The sequence below is a fragment of the Gopherus evgoodei genome, chromosome 12 (genome assembly GCF_007399415.2).
Source record: "Gopherus evgoodei ecotype Sinaloan lineage chromosome 12, rGopEvg1_v1.p, whole genome shotgun sequence".
Taxonomy (NCBI): domain Eukaryota; kingdom Metazoa; phylum Chordata; order Testudines; family Testudinidae; genus Gopherus; species Gopherus evgoodei.
This window is the reverse complement of record NC_044333.1, coordinates 9,118,290-9,139,885: the sequence shown is the minus strand read 5'-3', so window position 1 is coordinate 9,139,885 and position 21,596 is coordinate 9,118,290.

The following is a 21,596-nucleotide window of genomic DNA, read 5'->3' as shown; positions in this document are numbered from 1 at the left end:
CCTTTTTAGGGCAATTGTTCAGAGCCTTTAAAAAGCGACAAGTAAAACAAAAATCCTGTATTTTTTAGTGCATTTCATACACAAAAGCCTTTGAAAATGTGCCCAGTAGGTTTGGCCATAAAAGAGGTTTCTCTAGAGCTGAAGAATTCTCATCTCTCGTTATTTTTGTCGTGTTTTTTTGATGTCGTTAAAAGCCTTGGGCACTGAAGAGGCTTTTCATTTTTGGATCCAGCCTGGGAAAAAACTGTAAGGGCAGTTGATATCATTGATATAGCAAACGACATACAGGAATCAGTTCATTTACCACTGAAATGCAACCACTTCTGGGGTGAAATGCAAGAGTTTAACGAAAGTTGTATTATTTATATGTATTGAATTAGTATCCAAGAGCCCCAGGACCCCATTGTGCTAGGCAGGATACAAACATGGAACAAAAAAATGACCTCTGCCTCCAAGACTTTACACCCTAAGTACAAGACAAGAGACAAGAGGTAGAGAAGGCCGACAGCTCGGGGAGCACAAGGAAACATATGTCAGGATAGTTTAAGACAGGAAGTGGAGAAGAACACCCTACTTTATTAAAACTGCCGGGGTTATTTATAATGGCAGAATGTAATAATTCACACTGGAGTTTGGCCAGGGAACCAAGATTTATCACTGCAGTCTTTCAAAAAAGCACCGTGGGATCTTTAATGATCACAAGTGATCAGGATCTGAGTTCTACATCTCATCTCAAAGATATTATAGTTTAACAGTCCGAAAATGCTTTTTTCGCAGTGGAAATGTTTCATTTCATTTTGTTTCAAATTTTTTTCATTGAAAAAAAAATCTGTAACAGGAACGTAACATTTTCATTTCTTTCACAAAAGTCACAAAAATGGAATTCTAGCTTTTATGCAGAGAAAACTCCCATTGAGTGCAGTTGCCTGGGGAAGGTTCAGTGACAGCTGAAGGAAGATGTAGCTTTATAGATGGGAAGTGAGATCTCCTGTTTTCTATTCCAAATGCTGCCACTGTCTCTGTGACGCTAGAAATGTTGTTTCACTTCTCTGTTCCATAGTTTTCCCACCTGTTAAATTGAGATAATCACAGGGTTGTCAGGAGGCTCTATGCATTAATCATAGTAAAGAATGAAAACTGTTAAATAATAATTTAAGCACATATTAAAATTAAGAGTGATAATCTCCCTACCTTCCCCCCTCCTTTTTTTTTTAGGACAGTCTAGTATTGTATTGTCTAGTATTTTTGTATATTGCTACACATTTAGGGCCTGAGCCAAAGCCAGGATTTCATTAGAACTCATTTTAGTCAACATCTTTCAGGCTATTTGTGTTTATTTTTCTTTTGAATTATACAGTCACAAAAGCCTTTAAAGAAACAGTTCTCCAAAATACCACCTTTTTACATAACCTCTATGTAAAAATAAAGATCAGTCCTTTTTAACATCCAAGCACACAGCCACAGCATCATACATGACTCCTCTCTTTTTCCCCTTATGAACAGGCCCTTGCCAATCCTGCTGTTAATTTCTGTACAACCTCTCTATAATTCACACCTTCCTTTCCACCTCAGCTACCAAGACCTCAGCCTATGTTTTTATATCTTTTATCTTGGTTACTGGAACCTTCCTCTATTTGTCTCACTCCATTCTCACCTCTCCCTCCAGCTGATCCCAAACTCAGGTGCAGAGATAGTTTTCCTTTTTCACTATTCAGACCATGTCTTCTCCTGCCCAGAATCTTTTCACTTTTCCAGTGGTCTCCATTAGAAACCTTTGACTGGCCTCTCTTGATTTCCTCTGGTTTCTGTTGGGGCCTATTCAAGAACCACCAGCTCCAGGGACTCCATTGCCCAACAGACTTCTCTCCCCATTTACCAACTGTGACCAATTTAACATTCCACTAGAGTTCACTTCACCCATATAAAGGTCGGGCTTCTTCTCTAGAGCAATCTTCATCCATATCACATTCAGGTTTCCTCTCTTCACCTTCAAAACTCTGGCTTTACCTTCAGCTCTTCCTATGTTTTCTTCTGATCATTAGCCTCTATTCAAGTTTCTTCCTCTTCTTCCATTGGTCTCCTTTGGCTACTCCTGTCTCAGAGTCTTCTTTCACACTACTCCCTGTTCCTGGAATAGCATCTTTATTAACATGTATCAGGCTCCCACTCTCTCTCCTTTCAAGAAATCACTAAAAACCATAAAGCTTTCAAAGCTCTAATGACCACAGCCTACTTTGCACATATTCTGTCTTGTATTGTACTGTTGATTTCTTTGAGGCAAAGTCCTGTTGTATCTTTGACACTGATGCAGGATCACTGTGCAGTACCATGTACATTTACAATGCTATATAAATGAATAATTATCATAATAATCCACCTCTCCCTTTATTCCCATTGATCTATTGTATTCTCTTTTTTAGGCTATAAGTTGGCTCTGATTTATTTCCTGTTCTATTGAAAGAGGTCTGAAAGGAAGTGACATAAAGAAGAAAAGTAAAATTGGTTAAATAGAACACAAATGAGATCTATTTGGCCCTGAGAAAGGTACAATACATGTTAATTAAGCAGATGAATGCGTTACTGGCTGGAGGGGCTATTGAACCTATTTAAAATAGGCTAAAACTATTTTCTTTAAATGTGAGGTTTCTGGAAGCTTTGGCGCTAACTAATTAGATGAGCTTAGTTCTAAGTAAAATGTCTACATATTAGGCAGAGCAGGATTTCATTAGGACTCATTTTGTTCAACACCTTTCAGGCTATTTGTGTTTATCTTTCTTTTGCATAATAAAGTCATAAAAGCCTTTGAAGAAAAAGTTCTCCCAAATACTAAGTTTTTACATAACCTCTATGTAAAAAATAATGAGCCATTAAGCGAGAGACTATGGTCAGAGCAACTAAGCATAATTTTCTTATTATACTGTGCACAGAAACTTTGGCTGTTAAGTAGGAACAGAACATAAAGAGTGACCACTGATTTTGGGGGCCCAACCTGAGAGTAACGTTTCCAGGAGAGAATACAGTGTGTGCCTGCAATAGGCTGTAGTGACACTGAGAACAAAATGGCCGACTTCTCTCCACACAGCCAGGTTTTTTTATGTAAAGATGCAATAGAAAGAAAACAAAAACAGCATAGTGCCATTGTTATATGCCAAATGCTATCCAAACTGCCTGATTCTGAAAAAATTTGGCTTGAAATTTATTCAGAACTAAACCTAGCCTGACTGCTGAAGCTTTAAAGGGTTAGTGACTGAACTATTTTTTTTTAAATGTGTACGAGTGAAACGTTCAAGCTGAGAGAATGTGTGAAAAGCCAAGTGGAGAACTTGCCAAACACTTATTGTAAATACTCTAAGTAAATTTCAGTGTTTTTCATTCAAAATAAACTTCATTAAAGGCAATGTAGAATTGTAAATAGAAAGGTATAACAAATTAGAGTAAGAAGAAATGAAAGCAACTTATATAACCCCCAGCTGTACCAGATCTTAAAAATTCAAAAGCAATCCAAGTGAAACAAGGAGGGTCTGATTTAATTCATCATTAACTAAAGGACGAAGATGTAAAAAGAACAGGGAATGTCATTTGGAAAGCAGGGCTATAGGGCAAGAGGCAAAGAATCAACCATTCACTTCCTGAATTTACCCTTCTTAGCATTTCCACCTGCTGCTCTCCTATTTCAGACACAGAACACTGCCCGACCTGCCACAGCCCAGACCCTGATTCAACTGTTTGCAGGTCTCCTTTTAGGTGCCTTTGCAGTTGGTGGAAGATCAGAACAGAGGTGGCAAGAAGGAAGTCCAGCTGAACAATGCAATCCAGGAAGCCTGTGTTGCTGAGTCTGAATGAAAACTGAGGACCTCACACAGTTCAGCAATCACCAAAGAGCTTTCTTCTAGTCAAACCTCTAATGATCCAGCTAATTGATTTGATCCCTTTCATCGGCTAATAGTCTACAGCTTCTCAATGACTCATCTGTAATCTCCTGATGTTCCTGAGAACCAAGTCATGCTGCTTGTAGCCAGAACTGCCCTGATTGGAGACCTTATGGAAACTCAGATAAGCGTTCTGAACTCCTTATTTATTAACATCTGTAGCTTCCTGATTTAAAACATGCTCCTCACATCAGGTGCATGGTTAAAAAAAAAACAAACAACAAACCCTCTCACCTATTTCCTCACCACTCCAGAGTAAAAAGCCTGAGAGAGAATAGACAGGCTTTGCAACCGGTCTCACAGATCTACAAACTGGGGAGAGGCTGACCTACAAAAGGAAGGATGGTATAGTGGGGTGGGCCCTACTCAGGGGTATCGAAGACCCTGCTCTGCCACAGATATCCAGCGTGACCCTGATCAAGTCACATAGTCTCCTTGTTTAATAATTTGTTCCAGTTTCTTTCGTGGTATCAAAAGGCTGTCTGTTCTATAATTCCTGGGGTTCTCTTTGTTCCCCTTTTTAAAGACAGGTATTATGTTTACCCTTCTCCAGTCTTCTAGGATATCATCCAGCTGCCATAAATTCTCAAAGAGAATTCCCTCAGGCCCTGCTGATGTGATTATATCTAACTTAGCTAAATAGTCTTTAACCAGTTCTTTCCCTATTCCGGCTTGTGTTCCTTTCCCATTATTGTTAATATTCATTGTCTTATGCACCCAGTCACAATTAATTTTTTCAGAGATGACTGAAGCAAAATACACATTAAACACTTCAGACTTTTTTGTGTCACCTGTTATTAGCACTTCTTCCCGGCTAACTAGTGGGCCTACACATCTATGTAGGGCAGTGAAATGGCGTCCTCACCTCCCACAAGCAGCATGTGCTGCAGGATATGTAAGACATGGGCAGGAGAGCATCCATGGGTCACTACTTCCTCCCTAAATGAGTTTGTGGGCTAAGTCATGGATCCATTGTCCATGCATCATAGTCCTCCCCATCACACCTCTATCTGATCCCACACAGTAGCCACCACAGAGCTCTGTCCCATACATTGCAATGGGCTGCAGAATCTCCCTCTGCATCCAAACAGTCCCAACCACCTGTGCCGAGGAATTCGGTGCTTCAGTTGCATTTGGGGTGTTCCTGGGTTGCACTGGTGAGTGGGGGAGGATTTAACTGGTGATAATAATAATACCCAGCTCTTTTCCATAGATCTCAAGGTGCTTTACAAAGGAAGTCAGTATCATTATCCCTGTTTTACAAATGGGGAAACCGAGGCACAGATTTGGGAAATAACTTGCCCAAGGTCACCTAGCAGTAGCAGAGCCGACAATAAAACCCAAGCCTTCTATGTTCCAGCCAGGGCCGGCTGTAGCCATTTCACCGCCCCCAAGCACGGCAGCATGCTCGCCGGTCCTGCGGCTCCTGTGGATCTCCTGCAGACGTGGCTGCAGAGGGTCCGCTGGTCCCGCAGCTCCGGTGGACCTCCCGCAGGTGTGCCTGCGGATGCTCCACCGGAGCCGTGGGACCAGCGGACCCTCCGCAGGGACGCCTGAGGGAGGTCCACCGGAGCCGCCTGCCGCCCTCCCGGCAACCGGCAGGGTGCCTCCTGCAGCATGCCACCCCAAGCGCACACTTGGCATGCTGAGGCCTGGAGTCGGCCCTGGTCCCAGCCCAGCAACACTAAATCCAGGCTACGGGGCCAAATTATCTGCTGGTCTGTGTCAATTTACACCAGTGGAGAATTTGGTCCACATTATCCAATGGTCAGATCACTGAAATAAGATGCCGTAGTGAAAGAGGCAGTTCAGAAAGTTTAAATAGACTTGCATTCTACAGGCTGTTGGAACATCTGCACCGAGTCCTACAACTGACTGTGGCCCAGAGAGATTAAATTTCAGAAAATCCAGAGCCCACACCTGGATCCCTATCCAACTGGGTGCCCATTTCTTCCTGGGGAGAGGAAAAGTCTGTAGGAGGTTCGCCATGACCTAAGTGGATATTTGCATAAGGTGACCAGATAGCAAATGTGAAAAATTGGGACTGATGTGGCAGGTAACAGGAGCCTATATAAGAAAAAGACCCCAAAATCAGAACTGTCCCTATAAAATCAGAACATCTGGTCACCCTGTGTCTGCACTACAGTCGCAACAGCGGCACAGCTCCAGCACTGGAGTGCCCAAGTGTAGACACTTCCTACGTCGACAGAAGGCATTTTCCATCGCGGTGGTTAATCCACCTCTCTGAGAGGTGGTAGCAAGGCCTGTGGAAGAATGATTGGGTTGACCTAGCCACATCTACTCCCAGGGTTAGGTCAACCTAGCTACACTGCAGAGGACACCAGGTTTTACACTGCCTTGAGTGATATAGCTAGGCTGATCTAATTTTTAGGTGTGGACCATGCCTCGGGGAGTGACAGTCTCTTTCCCTTTTGTTATTTGACATTGCTCTGAACCCGGTTATTAAGCCATCTGTTGATCCTCTGCTTGGTTTAAAATCCTAGTCTGCCCCGGGAAATAGACGGATGATTATTATAATTTTTATTGACTTCCTAAAACGTCGTTATTCCATTATGGTCAACTAGCCTGCTATGTCTGCAGCCTGTATCGATCACCGGGCCAGTCTGCCTGTTTGAGAGCGTTGTGATTTCTCAATGGTGTTGGGTGACGGTGTCCTGTGAATGGGGAGATTAAATGCACAGCTGCCTCTCTCCTTGTTGGAGGAGGTCGGGTGTGTGTGGAGTGTGTGCAGAAGAGGAGGGAGGGCTGGCTCTGCTCAGTTAGCTGCTGCTGCTGCTTCAGCTGGAGGTCTGTGCTGCTGCAGTGCTCGAGGACACGCCCTGAAACAGATTGTTTAAAAAAAAATAAAAGCTCATTCTGCTGCCAGCCAACATCAGCTCTCTTCTCTTTAAGGCAGATTACAAAAGCCATTTACTATATTAATGCTAACAACATGGTGCCCCCCTCCCCTTCCAAAAGGCACAAGTTGGTTTTAGGAGATTAATTCTGCATGTGGAAATCCAAGCTCCATCTCTATTCCTGTTATCACAGCATTAGCGAGGGAATTCAGTTCAGTTGCCAGCTGAGTAGTACCAGGGGCATGTCTATTTCAGAAGACTGCAGAGCACGTGGACTGCATTCCAGTTCCAGAGGCAGAGAAGGGACCAATCCTCCGAGGTGCTGAACGCCCTCAGCTCACAGAGTTAAGGGTGTTCCATGCTGCACAGCATTGGACTGTACAGTGTGGTAAAGCAGCGAAATCCAGAAACACTGTCCTTCTGTCCAGTATATCGTCCCAAAGTTTCAATGAATTAGATTAATTTCCTAATCTACTTTCCCTGCGGTGGGTGGTAAAGAATTTCCTCCAAATTAAGCCTTCTTCCTCTCAGTGAAGGCTTCTGATTACTTTTATTCATTCATTTCCAAATATCCCAGGAGCAAAGAAAATGAAGCAAATATTCTAACTTTGCCACAATTGCTTGACCAACAGCAAGCACCAAAGGCATTCCACCTAAATATTTATATCTGCATCACATTGTGTCTTTAATATCAGCCAGATTTACAATGCACTGTTTTTCATGTTGGATGGAGAAGTCATAATAGTTATTATATACGACCTGTTTAAGGGATGGACCACAGCTACACTTCTATATCCAAAGATCCACAAACTCTTGAGGGGGGCTGAAGCCTGAGCCCAGATCCAGATTTGGAACCTGAGTCCTTCTCTAACTTCCTTGTCCAAGTAAAGAATGCCAAGCCATGTAGGAACAATTCTTCTGTGCTTCCATCACTCCACCCTTACCTTTCAGCTGCAGAGGGCCTTTTGTTTATCTGTCTATCTTCATTCTTACTTCATGCCTATCAGCAGTAGAGGAGAAAAGCAGCAATCAGTTATGAACTCCCTTTGTGTCATGTGACACATGCGGCAGTTCTACTTGAGCTAGATTTTTGGGGAAGGGGCACAGGAAGAGGATTGGGAGGATAAGGGGATCTACTGTTTTAGAGAAACTTTTCCGGGAGAGGGTGGCCCACTCAGCAGCTCTGCTGATGTGGTGAATCATGGCTTAAGCCTTCTTCTTCTGCAGAAAGCTTTTTTTAATTTCAAAATTTTGACGTCATTTCCATTTCACAGGATTTTCAATAAGCAAAAAAACACTGATAACCATTGCAAGAAATGCCTTGAGAAGGCTTTAGGGTTTTTAAAAAGTCACTGAAAATGTTGCAAACAATGAACAAATTCATAAGAGTTAATGATTTCTGGCAAAACCTTTACACTTTTGAAGAAGACCATTTTGGGAACCAAAAATTTTTTGTTAAAAACATTTTGGCCAGCGCTACTGAAAACTGTCTAAATTCACCGTAGCTCTCCATTTAGCCTCGCTGAATGACCTAATTCCATTTAACTTCTTTAGGAATCTTTTAGTATTGTGTTATCATCCGAAAGAGGTGAGATTCCCATTTTATCCTACCAGTCCAAGATAACATCAGAAAAGCCCAATAAGAGAGCTCCTCATCGGTTCTAAAAGAAGATACCTAATGTAGCCATGAAATAATCTTTCTCTTTCTGAATATTACTATCCAAGTATCTGATCAATGAGCGTTGCCTTGGAGTGAATGCAGTGGTTCTGAGACTTTCCATACCAGGACCCACCACTGTGGAAAGGGAAGGGCAGTTGCTATCAGATACCTGTTTGCAACCTTCAGGTTGAGAACCTGTTTCACAGTGGAAAGGATCCTGAAGACATCAGCTCAGCTTTGTCCCTGCTGACCATAAGGCCCAATATTGACCAGGAGACTAAATGGTAATGAGATCTTATGGACTGACTACATTGATAAGTGATCATCACTGTGCAAACAAATGATTCTGAATGTCTCCCAAGCTAAAGTCCTGAAAGCCTCTTAGTTCGGAAGAGTTTCACTTTTACGGCAAAATGAGACAGCGACTAGCCCTGATTGGGTCTATGCTGTAAGGCAAAATATACAGTTTGTCCTATATTGGCCCCCATTTTCAACTATGCCAGGAATGTAAAGTAGCATTCTGGAAGCAGACAGTTGTCACCCCACAGAAGCATTCACCTCAGCTACCCTATAAAAATGGTAGCGCTGCATTTTGCTGTGGAAGCAGAACCCAATGCACTGCTGGTCTTCAATAAGTTAACTATTATTTAACATTTGCACTGTAATCTAAGGAATTCACAAACTGATCAGCTGGGCCAAAATGCATCATGAACCTACTTTTAAAAGTTTGCTTTGGGCAGGGAAAATGTTCAGGTTAACAGATAAATTCTTCACAATATCAAGTGCTAAATCCTCGGACTACCATGTCAAAAATCAATATGTGTTTTGATAAGTCAACTAGAAGATTTTAGAGTGGGGGAAAATACACCAATGTCTGAATCTATCCACAGAGAAGTAGCAATAGTCAGGAGGAAGGTGGAGAGAAATGAAAAGCCTAATCTTGTGACATCCTGAGCATCCTCATTTTCCATTGAAGGCACTGGGAACTAAAAGTATTCAGGAATAGGTTCTAAATATATGATCCTGCTCTCCATGTAATTGATCAGACTTCTGTCACTGATCTCAGTGGAAGAAGTATCAGGATCCTTGATTTTAATCAAGCTCATCGGTCCACACTAGACAAATCTAGCTGGTTAAATGCAACCTCGATTAAAGTAGAGCAAATAACCATGTAAGGTCAGGTCTTTCTCAGCTACTTGTGTGGAGCTGGTGCCTAAAGGAATCACACTGGCAAGAAGGAGACAGGATGAAAGAAGGAGACAACGGCTAGCTGCCACCGAGCCAACAGGCCAGCAAAGAGAAATTAAACTGCAGCTCAGCAGCTGAAACAGAAAATGGAGAGCAGTAAATACATAGAATGCAAATAACTGGGACATTGATCAAAAGTACAGAGATGGTGTCCGACAGGCAGGGAAATAATAGAAACTTTAATTAATGATCCCACCAGCCAGTGAACTAAATATGAATAGCACAAGCTGGAGAAGGAGAACATTTCCTCAGAATGGCAATAGCAAAAAGAATGAAATTGATTTCACATCAAACAACATTTTACTAAGTAAAACATTAACGGTTGTGAAATTGAAACTAAGGAGAAGGGAGCTCACGTGGAGGATGAGCTAGGCACCAGGGGCCTGCTCGTCCAAGGAGCAGAGTTCTTTCTACTCCCATGAACTTCAGGGGGAGCTGACAGGGATTCTGCTCCATGGGTAGAGTTCATCCCTGTGCCCAGCGTCTGCGCAATGCTCCTGAACCACTTCAGTCCCAATGAAGTCCTGTTTTCAGAACTTAAATGGATTTAAGGGATGCATAGGCCTTTTGCTTGATCTCTGCACAATGGTGCTTTTCATGTGAATCAGTGATGTGTAACTGCTGGGCTTAGGATTGCTACCTTCAATATCATTTCTCATTGGCATCTTCTGTGCAGGGAACATCTGATGTAGGACCAATAGCTGGACTTTGATTAGGCCTGATGCTGCTCAAGAGGAAATACAAGAGCTCTGCTCCACTGGCCTTTTGCCCAAAACCATCCACGTGTTTTGGTTAAAGGAGAATTAGGTTCCTCCTGTAAAGCTGCTGTGAACAATGGATCTTTTGGTGTTTGGCTACATGACGGAGCCCATTTCTCCCTAGTGAACCTCCCCAGTTCTCCATGCGTCTGGCTCCCAGTGTGGGTTACTGGAATGGCTCTGCTCAAGCCCATCCTTTAGGATCACTCAGAAGCTAAAAGCAGGGCAAAGTGCAGCAGCTGACTTACTTAGTAAGGCTAGCAACAAGGAACATATTCTGGTTCTTCTCTCAGAGGTCTGGGATGGCTTCAGTAAAGATCTACGTAATTTGGGCCCCAGCTACCTAAGAGGTTACTTCTCTCCCTATGTGACAATCTTGGTCAGCTGGGATGCTTCAACTGAAAGTCCCCTGTAGTTGGGGGAATAGTGTCCTCATTAGGACCCCTCTCCTCTGGAATCTGCTTGCCTATGGGTCCACCAGTGCATGAGATTTTTTTGTCCCACAGAACTAAATAAGCAAATGTACATACAAGGGTATACATGGCCATATTTTGGTCTCAGTTACCTTGGCCTAAATCTGCCGTAATTCCTCTGACTTCCGTGGAGTTCTGTCATATTTACATTCTGCAAATGACCGCAGAACTAGGTCCAAAATGTGCATAAAAATGGCCACGTCTTCCATTTTGAGAGCACACTTACAGTGAATGCTGCTAGGTTTGGAAAACAGGTACTTCCTCTGTGCTGTTTCAGTCTCCAGCAGGAAGGCTCTTTTTCAGTACTGCATTAAAAAGCAATGGGGTTTAAGAGTCAGACAAACTTTTATACCAAACTAAAGCAGAGGATCTGACTTTTAGGCAGGGCCGGCTCTAAAGTTTTCGCTGCCCCAAGCAGCACGCCAGATTGCCGCCGCTAGCGACGGGGACGGTTCATGTGCCCTTAGGGCGGCAGGCTTGTTTCCGTGGCGGCAGCAATTCGGCGGCAGCTTCTATGTTTAGCTGAAGCCGCCGCTGACAGCTAAACATAGAAGCTGCCGCCAAATTGCAGCCACCGTGGAAATGCGCCTGCTGCCCTAACGGCGCACAGACTGCCCCCACTGCCCGCGGCGACAATTCGGTGTGCTGCTTGGGGGCAAAACAACAGGGACTGCCGCCCCTTGCAGATTTCCGCCCCAAGCACCAGCTTGGAATGCTGGTGCCTGGAGCCGGCCCTGCTTTTAGGGCACCTGTGAACTGCACGGGTTAAAAAACAGCTCAACAAACCCAAAGGGCTAAACTGAAGCTTGGTCAGAAGGCCTCAGACTCTGGTGTGGCACATAGCCGCATTGTCCCAGACGCAGGCCAGGACTCAGGTTGTGGCTCAGTGCACTGCTGAGCCCTGAGCAGCCCACCCTCAGGATACTCTGCACTCTGAGATCTGCTCCCCACTTTCTACCAGGGAAACTGGAAGAAGGAAAATGAATAAATGCACTAAAAATTCTGACCTTTAGCAATGTGCTATCCCCGCTTCTCCTCTATTCTCTTCCAGCCCTTTCCTCCTTCAGCTTGGTCTCTCCTGGTTGAGTTTGCTCCTCGATGTTGTTTCTCTCCTCTGTTCCTTTCCCTCCATCTCCCAGAATCTCTGCCCTTTCGGCACCCCCAAATCTCTGCCCTTTCCTCTTCTCCCACTTATGCTCTTGCTTTGTCCCTAGGACTCCTACCCATCTCTCCCAGTTGCTGTGTGCCTTTCCCTGGCTGTGATTTCCTTCCTAGCACAAATCTCTCTCTCCCTCTCCCTTTCTTGCACCATTCACTCCATTCCCATCTCCCTGCCCTGCTCCATATAACCTGGCCCCAATGTCATCCTTCCGCCTCCTCACTTTGGTTCTCCCAACCTCTCTATTCTGTCCTATCACATTCATTGCCAACGACTCCTCCCTCTCCCATATTTCTCACTGCGTCTCCCTTTCTGCTAGGCCTCTAAACTCTTGCCCTACATTCTGGCTCTATTCGTCCCTCTTGCTCCCCTCTTGGGGCATGGTCCAGCACCCACTGAACTCAATTGAAAGACATTCCCATTGACTTCAATGGGCCTAGATCTCTAGCAGGTCATTGAAGTTGTAAGTGCCAGGGTGGCAAGTTTCCCATGGCTTCTGCCTCATTTGGTGGCGGGAAATGATTGTTTCTGAGATCCTAGATGCCATTATCACTCTCACAGGCACTGGTAACATTCTTACTAATGCAGCCAGTCTATTCGTTTGATGCCTCAAGCCCTCTTGTTACTCCTAACAGAGACTAGCTATTGTTGATCAAAGCCATATCTTCAGACTCCCCAAAGCAAACTACCTCGTGCTGTATCTTCCACTGGCAGGATGAAAGACATCTTTACTTTATAGGTTGTCTTTGATATTTCCCCCCAAAAAACCCACGTAATGAAGATAATTTGTCTAATCCAAATTTGGAATAGTCAAAAGAAAGCTGACACGTGTAAGCTGTGCTCCACAATCTGAAAAGCGGTAATCAAAGCAGCCTTTTAATTACTGGAGTAATGATTTGGATGTGCAAAAACTCAGACTAAATGTGCATGACTAATTAAATAATTAAGCACAGCCTGACAAGTGAAGAACATAATTGTGCATCCAAAAATCAAAACCACATCCTGGTCCTCCTAAACGTTTGTGACAATAAATTGGAAGACATTCCACATCCTTTTGCACACTGTGCATCCTGCTGTTGTAAGTTCGCTGCACTTCTGTTGAGGATCTGTGCATACTCAGTTATCCAGGCACATTGCCTACAACAGCAGTTCGGTTTTTAAATGTTTCATCCCTAGCCAAAAAATATCAAATTCTAAATTTAAGTGAGTAGCAACATTAGAAAGAAATGACAGAATTTGGCCCCATGACATAAACAGAAGCCCTGGAATTTGTGAGAGATGTCTGGGCCATGATTTGTTAAATAAATCATTCTCCCTACTAGCCAGCAAAAGCCACCTAAGGACTAATGGGCACTATTATCAATGCCTCCTTCAGAACAGACAACCTCTCAGCCTTCCTAAAGAATGCAACAGTCCTCAACAAACAACACCTGAAATCTCCCCGACTGTTGTCTGTATCCTTGGCCAAATCATCTAATAGAAAATGACAACCCATCTCCAATAATATGTGGTACTGTCACCCTGGTCCTATAATAGTACGAACATAGACCAGGACATGGCATGGAGATGGTCTGAATAATGCTTATGCAGCTCCTGGCTGTCATGGATGGAGGGCAAACCTCAGTGCTGGTACTATTCGGCCTCTCGGCAGTATTCAGTAGTCAGTTATAAAGAGCCACTGCCCCATTTACAAAACCAAAATATCAAAGTGGACGTTGTACCATTACAATGGCTTCAATCACTCTTCATAAAAAGAACCCAGGAAGTTATGTTGGGTAGTCAACTCTTCATCCCCACAAGGCCTCCCAGACCAGACAGCATGTGTGAAAAATTGGAACACGTTTTTTTTTCAGGGGAAGAGAGAGGGTGTAGTTGCCTGTATAAGACAAAGCTCCTCATATCAGGATGCCTGGTCACCCTATTCCTCACCCACAATTCCACAGAGGTTAGTACTATCCCATTCTTCACTATCTACGTGAGACAACTTGGAGAGGTTGAGAGTTGCCACAATCACTAGTGACAACAGTATGCTGATGACACCCAGCTCTGTATCTACCTCTTGGCAGATGCCGTGTCATTTGGATGGTGAGTGAGGGAGCATACACTCATCTTCACAAACAGGTTAGAACATAGGTGCTGGAACTAGGTGTGCCGGGGGAAAGTTGGGGGGCTGCCGCATTCCCTGGTTTGAAGCGGTTTCCATCATATACAGAGTTTACAATTTGATTCAATGGCTCTCAGCACCCCCATGATACAAATTGTTCCAGTGCCCCTGGGTTAGTAAAGGACCTTCCGAAACGAGTTCAATGGTGATGTAAATGGATGCACAAGTTGCAAATGGGTCACCAAATGGCTATCAGCTATGTGGTAAAATAGTGTAAACTAGCACCCATTTGGCAGTCAGGTGTGCAAACTGGGTGAAATTTGCACACTTAGGATAAGGCAAGGGAACGTGGCAGAAAAATTAACTCAACAGATTGGGGGTCAAATAACACAGGAGCTGTCTCACAAACACACTGTTCAATTCTTCTCCCATTTATACTACTGCCACTCCACTGACGTCGGTGAAATAACTCCTTACTCACATCAGCGCTGGCTCAAGGCTCCTCTCTTTTCGAAGAAGGGTTGGGGATTTAGTAACACAGCCCCTGTTGCCATTCAGTGGCACTTTGGCACCTAATTCCCTTAGGCTCCTTTAGCAATGCAAGCCTGAATGGTAACTCTTGATACCTGCCATGATTTATTCTGAATATGAGCTTTCTTGGAATTTCTGCTGACATGAGGCACTGTCTGGCTTTCATACACATTTGGTGCATTCTCTTGTGTCTCACAGTAGTTTTGGGTCAGTGTCTCCATTTCTGAAGGACTTGCACCACAAGTTCTGTTTTACTAAATTCCCCCCCAGATGTTCCATTGTTTGGGGCTGAGAGATCTGAAAGACAGGAACTATCTCATAAAGACAGACAGAAACATCTACAATTGAGAATGGCACATGGCCTCGTGCATGAAGGGTATGAGTCTACCCTGACTGGTGTCGATCACTGGAGTCAATGTAGTTACATGTGCAGGGCCGGTAGGAGCAAAGCTGGCCTTCGGCTGAGTGTGCAGCCTGTCCTGCTTCCCAGTCTCACTTCCTCTATATAGTTCTCACACGCCCGCTGAGAAAGTGAGGCAATAGTGGGCAGTCCCACATTGGGAGGAGAATAAGGAATGAGTCCAGAACTGGTGTGTGTATTTCTGGAGATTACAGGTGGATGGAGGATTTTTACTACAGAGCAAGAAGGTGAGCATACAAAGGCCACAATACAAGGAGGGTCATTGTGGTCCCCCAAGATGCTTATGTAATTAACACCACTTAGCCCCACCTCAGCCATGAAAGCAGCTTGCACCCCACAGCAGGAAGAACTGCACAATGAATGGTAACTGTCAGCCTGGCATTTCAGGGGCCTGGAGGACCCAGGCATCAGAGGCTAATCACAGCTGCAGATGTGACAACATTATCTGCATCAGCCCCGTACATCAGTGTAAAACCAGTCAGAGATGAGACTCAGTCCTGGTCTCTCTCTCTCTTTTTGGATGTCAGTTACGTGTGCCTCTCAAAATCTAAGCTCAGTCAGTAATGGACAACAACTCTGGCTCCATCCACACACACAAGGTTCAGAGGGTTAACAGGCACAGTTATGAGTAAAGAGATGACAAAGACTTGCCAAGCAAGCTGACAGAAGCCATTTAAAATATTAATACACTGCTGGTCAGAACGGTGCAGGCTAAAGACAATTTAAAAAGATTAATTTTGATTAAAATCAGAGCCTTGTTTCATACCATTAGAAAGCGAATTCTCTTCTGTTCTCCCAGACCACCACCTCGAATCATTTCCAGGAAGCCTCCTTTGACCAACACTGAAAACAGTGCAACATATAGTCAGGACCTGCCATTGGTGATACTTTAATGCCTCAAAAGAGAGAGAGGTAGAGTGTGTTTGGGGGGGGAGGTTGGGGGCAGAAGAGGAGGGAGAAATCCTATCCAACCCCAAAAAGATTTGAAGGTTGCCAATGTTCTGTATTTTGCTGTACACCGTTTGCTATTGGTTCCATTGCCTGATGACCAGTACAGCCATCTGAGAAAAATTGACGGTACCCTCCCTGAATAATACTAAAAAGACAGCTATCGGTTAGAATCTGCCGACAGCCTGCATCTGTACAGTCATCAGGGGCCTGCAAGCCTCTTGACACTGACACTGGAAGAGGTCTCTCTTCTCCATTTGATGTCAGGATGCTGATAACTTCTTATCGACCCTGGAAGATTGTCTGCATGCTGGTGCAACTTCAGGAAGAAGTGATTTTTCTGGCAAGAGAGGAATGAGTTCTCCACTGAATATATGGTGGACTGCTGCTGTGAAGATGAATTTTGGCAGCTGTCTTTTTTATCACAATTTCCGAACAATCACTAGAAAATGTGAATCCCTGAGCTCTTCAAATCAAACATGCACAGAAGCAAAATCTCCATCTTGCAAGGACAGAACAAATTCTAATAGGTATTTTAGTTGCATGATAGGTCAGACAAATCATTGGCTGTAAATGGCACTCTCAACAGTTCTAACATGCTTTACCTGCTGTCAGGTGGTATTCAACAAGTGTGAAATTCTTTCCTGTGAAAACATCAAAGAAATTCTGATCCTAATGACTTGCACCTTATAACTGAAAATAAACCAATGCATCATCACCGATGGTTCTGAGATAATAGGGTCTCGCCTACCCAAAAAAACTTGCACCAGTTTAGTGAAAATCCATTTCAAAATTGATTAGTTAAGTAAGTGCAAACCTCTGTGTGGACAATCTTAAATCACTTTCCATCAGGTTTAAGTTAAACCAATACAAACTTTGTATACAGACAAGGCTATGTAGCTGAATGATCATTATAGGCAGTTATCAGTAAACTCAAGAGGAGTGTGTAAACCAATAGATGCTGTATACACAGAAGCTTCTCTACATATAGCAATAGAATCATTTCACAGGGGCTAAAGACTTAGCCATCCACTTCCCAAATGTCTGTTTTAGGAAAAAAAATATCCTTGCCCAAGGAAAAAATCTTTTACTAATAACATAGATGTTAAGAATAAAGTAGGAAAGAATAATAATTACTCTCCTTGCCATGCGGTTTGATATATTATTATAATGTGGCTGTATGGACTAGAGGTTAGTTTGGAAGTCAGAGTCGCTGTGTTCTGTAACCTTTGCTTTTAAGTATTACACATAAAAGCAGCCACTTACTAGCTGTGTGCATCACATAACTTCTGCATCCTTAAATCACTTATTGTAATATTTTCAAAAGCTCATTTGCAAGACCAATTTTCAAAAGCGACTTAGGCACTGGGGCACTTAGATCCCATTGGTGCCTATGTCATTTTTGAAAATTGCACTTAGACTCCTAAATCACTTTGAAAACCTTACCCTTAACCATGGCTAAATCAATTAGGGCCAGATTTTCAAACATTCTCAGCACCCACAATCAAGGCCAGATTGTCAAAGGAGCTAATTTTTAAAATCTGGCCCTAAGTGTCACAGGTGCTAAAAAAATATCTGGCCATTACTGATATGCCTCATTGTGAACTGAGCTCTGTTGTAAAGCCAGACCCAAATGTGAGCACTGATTACTCAAAGATCTAGCTCACAGAGCCATACAGTGGTTTGCTCTGAGTTACACAGATATAAATCCAAACTAACTCAGATATCCTGTAACTCAGGGTGTGAGCTGAATCCAGCCTTTGATCTCTCTGTACCTCATGAATTCTGGGATTTCTAAAAGCCATATAATAACTAGGCAGCCGCCTAGATCACAAGGATATTGGGTGATTTAATTAAGTGTTTGTGAAGCACCTGGAGATGCTTGGATGAAAAGTCCAATACAAGGAAAGAATATTATATTACATACTAGTATCCATTGCCACAGGAGATTGTAAGACAACGCCAGCTGGGGTCTGAGCCTTCTGAACTGAGCCCTCTCTTTGGCCTGATTTGTTGTGAGACATGAGCACATAGAAAGCCTATCGTGTTTTCTGTCCCCGACTAAAACCGACCACTTGGAGCCAGTGAAATAGGTTTATTTAAGAAAATGTGCTAGTGCATAATGCTGTGTCAAAATGAAACTGGCCTCTGCTTTGAAAATGGGGAGGCCAGTGACTTCACTTAGCCTTTCTTCAAACCCCACTCTGAAAAAAAGCTGCTGCTTTGTTGCACTGAAAGCCCCCCTGTTCCCGGAACACAAACTAAAAGAGCCTGAGGAATCCAGTCCTGTTTCTAGCTCTGAAGGCAAGGTAACTCCGTCAATTGAACACTGGCCTTTCCTATTCAGGACGAATCCCAAACCACCATGATTTTAGCTGCTGCGAGCCATGCACGTAACGACGTTTTTGTAGGAGGGAAGGGAGGAATTATTTTAGATCCCTGAAAAACTAAAGTCCACAGAACAAAGGCGCTGTGTAATTTATGCATTTTCTAGCTTAGGGTTTTCCAGCCCTGAAAGAGACCCACACTTGACTGAGCACAGAGATTGTAGGCAGCATTTATTCACATTCTGCTTCAGGGCCAGTCAATAGGAAACAGCCTGGTGTTTTCCTAAAAAGATCTAAATCCCGAATTGGCCCCCAATAGCCCCTTCTGTCTGAGAAACCAGAGAGATGCTGACAGTTTAGAGGAGATGGATTTGGCCAAGGCTTTGGCTGGTAACTCAGTGTGTGCTAAGACCACATGGGAGAGCAGCCCTATGTTCATGAGTAGCCCTGATGTTTTTTCTGGGTCCCGCAAGAGCTGAGTTCCTGTAGCTCAGAAAGGATCCCTAGTGACTCTCAGTGTGGCAGTTTAGACTAAATGATGACTTATTTTATGTGGAGAAAATAGTAGCCAAGATGAAGAGCCTGAGTATCTTCCTCACCTAGACGTGTACATAGTCTTCAGGAATGTGAAGTCCTCCTCTTCCTTTACCACTTAGAATATATTGTTGCCAGAGGGTAAAAGGAGAAACCTACAAGTCAGCTCCTCAGATGGTGTAAATCAGTCTGGTTCTACTGACTTCAATGGGACTGTGCCAGTTGATACCACCTGGCAATCTTGCCCAATGGCTTTATAAGGTACAAGAGATGGAGAGCTGCACCTATATTTTATCTTTTTGTTTTTTAATGATCATGATCAAATATTGGTGAACATCAATGCACAAATTGCTCAACCAGGTCAATTTCACTAATGGTATTCTTTTTTCAGCTCTCGTTTCTGTGATTCTATGGCAGCCAGGACAGAATTCCAGAAAATAAAGGAACCATCTGTAAAGTTTTATTTAATTGAAACAAAAACATCCCTCCTGGCATTGCCCTACACATGCAAATGCACATAGATGCTCACCATGAGGTAGGAGGTTTGCAGAGAAACCAGCATTTTTGAAGTGTAATCCTGAACAGATGGCAGCTCTATGCATGGAGCCTCAGAAGGGTACTTTTTAGAGTAAATAGCAACAAATGGTTTGGTGCATAATGCATTGAAATCTACATCTCACAGAAAGCATTTTCCAGCAGCAGAAAACTACTTGTGACAAATTACACTGAACAAATTAAAAGCATAAAGCAAAACTGACTTCAAAACCAACAAAAGCATTCACTGAAATCCTTGCATCTGCACTTTGCTATTCAAAACTTTCAGACCTGTCAATTTTTTTCTTCGTTCCCCCAGCCCCAGATTAAGGGACCGATTCAATAAAAATGATAGATCCATCTTAAACATGGAGGATGCATACAAACATTCTGGAAGATATTATCCCATGCAGCTGTACGAGGCTTCTGAGGTCTGGAAACTAAACACTGTAACGGAGTTACCATGCTGGCTGGGGGAGTGAGTGTTTCTGGGCACAGCCACAGACAGCCTCTGAAGGGCATGGGTCTTCCCAGATGAGAAGACCCCTGTGTCAGGAAATAAAATAGAGGAAGGTGTCCTGCCTTGGAAAGAAACCCAAACTGTTATGATCAACAATACGGTCATGTAGCATGATTTTTACTGGATCTTGAAGGCATCACAAGAACCCGGCCCAGTATTTCATACAGATCTGTATTTCATGATCTCATCAACCTTGATGGAAAACGTCTAAGGAAATCCAAGGTGCAGCTTGGAGTGACAGTGTTGCTTCAGTAGGTGGCCCTCTTCCCTCTGCATAACTATCGAACCACTGCCCCAGTCTAAAATTAGGAGCCACTGTACTCCAAGAGGCTCTGTCTTTCAGGAGAGAGCTCAGACTGAAGTCATGTCTAATGGGGATCATTAAGGACACGTTTTATAAGCATAAGGTTCTCAGGCTCTGTGTCCTAGACAAAGTACAAACCAAAGTTCCCTCTGGAATTTCTGATTTTAAGGGTCATCTTCTTTACTCTCTTCCCTCATGCTGTGTAGTGTGGCCAGGCCTTATTATGCAGTGGCTGCATTTCATCTCAGAGGTGGCTACATATCAGTAGTTGGCAAAGTCACCTGTGCATATATAAAATTTGTAAAGCATTTCACAATAAAAGATTGCTGTAGAGATCTAAGTCATTATCATTACACAGGAAAAGGTTCAGCTTAACAGGGCAAATAGGACACTCTGACAGAATAATAATAGATGAAACAATAACTTGCGCTGGAGATTTGTACTCTAAGGAAGGTTACCATCACCAGAGGAGAGCTCTGCCTCAGGACTGGGTTTTCTGTCCTTATGATCTTTAAAAGGCAGGAGGCATTTGAAGCAGGCAGTTAGGAAAGATTGTATGAAGCACGCAGTTTGAAGTAGCAATTAGAAATGACGAGCTGGGAAGGGCAGTTTGAACTGGCAGAGACGTGAAAAACGGAAGAAAGTGTAGTGAGGGCAGGAGAGAGAGGAAACAAAGAGGAAATGTCCATATGAAGAAGCACAGAAGGGATGTGGAAGTGAAGGAAATAGCGGGAAAGGACCAGAGCCAAAGAAGAAGCCAACGAACCAGGGGATAGAAAGAAAACGAGTGAGCCTCCTAGCTGACACCTCTCCCTGCACAGCGAGTATGGAGGGCTTGAGAAGCTGAGATGAAAATACAAAGCTCTCATGAAAATATACCTAAGTCAGAGAAGGAAAAGAGCTACCAGGCCATGTAGTTCATCCTTCTGTCAATGCAGGATTGGTCCTTGCAGCCAGTTTTCTAGCACTTTGTCCAGTCTAGTTTTAAATGGCTGGTGTTATTACACGCATTAGATCCTAGAGTCCCAGTCAGAGATCAGGCTCCATTTCCCTGTACAAACACAGAGTGACAGACCCTGCCCTGAATAACGATGCTCCAACTGCCATGCCAAACAGACTGCAGATTTGTCCCTAATGTGATGGACAACTAAAGAGTCCCCTTTCTTCCTTGTATAGTCCAGGAAACTGCTGAAAAGCAAATCCAGACAAATTTTCTCTCCCCTGCGTCTTGTTCTTTGGAGTGTAGGTGCCAAGTCCCTTCTTCATCCTCTGGTCAATTTGCTTTCTC